Here is a 750-nt window from a genome sequence, read left to right on the forward strand (position 1 = left end):
GAAGAGTCACACTGGAGGGGTTTGAAGAGAGAGGCCCTGTTGGTGGTTCTGACATGTTCAGCATGAATGTCACTGGCCTGTATTACACCCTCTTCAGCCCCAGTGCTGGGGACTGTTGCTTTGACAATACCCATCTCACTGCCCTCTTCTGCTTGCATGCCCTAAGGTCAAAAAGGAGGGTCTGAAACCAGGCTCCATACAGGCCTTAGTCAACCTCCATCTCCCGCCCATCTCTACCTCTCCATCTACCCACCTGCCATGGAGAGGCACCCTGACACTTCCAGGGGGGCCCTCCTTCAGCCTGAAGAGCCTTCCTCCCCAGGCCTCCTCTGTCCGCAGGTGCTGTATTAAAACCACTGACAGGGGAATTCCCCGGTGGTCCAGAGGTTAGGACTCGGCACTTTCACTGCCGAGCGCCTGGGTTCAATCCCCAGTCAGGGAACTAAGATCCCATAAGTTGTGTGGCATGACCAAATAAGATTAATAGTAAAACTGCTGATATGTTACAGGGAATATGCAAGGAGATGAGAAGACTGCACAGATGAGAACTTCTCTTAGGGTGAGCCCTGCCCGTGGTTCGAAGCAAGCCTTGGACAAGACGCTTGCGGAAGCCCCCATGAATCATGCTTGGCCCCGGCAGATGGCGGGGGAGATTCCTCAGGCCTCTGGTCTCTCCGAGTGCACTGCTTCCTTTCTTCCTTCCTCCCACTCAGCTCTCAACCCCTCCCCTCTACACACATACTGAACCAA

The 750-nt window shown here is 54.3% G+C and overlaps 1 non-coding gene across 1 annotated transcript; it reads left to right on the plus strand.

Moving 5' to 3' along the window:
- The first annotated feature begins 369 nt into the window (after positions 1–369).
- TRNAE-UUC lies at positions 370–442 on the plus strand. The gene has a single exon. It is a non-coding gene; the product is annotated as a tRNA-Glu (tRNA).
- The last annotated feature ends 308 nt before the right edge of the window (positions 443–750 follow it).

Source organism: Cervus canadensis, chromosome 5, assembly GCF_019320065.1.
Source record: "Cervus canadensis isolate Bull #8, Minnesota chromosome 5, ASM1932006v1, whole genome shotgun sequence".
Classification (NCBI taxonomy): Eukaryota; Metazoa; Chordata; class Mammalia; order Artiodactyla; family Cervidae; genus Cervus; species Cervus canadensis.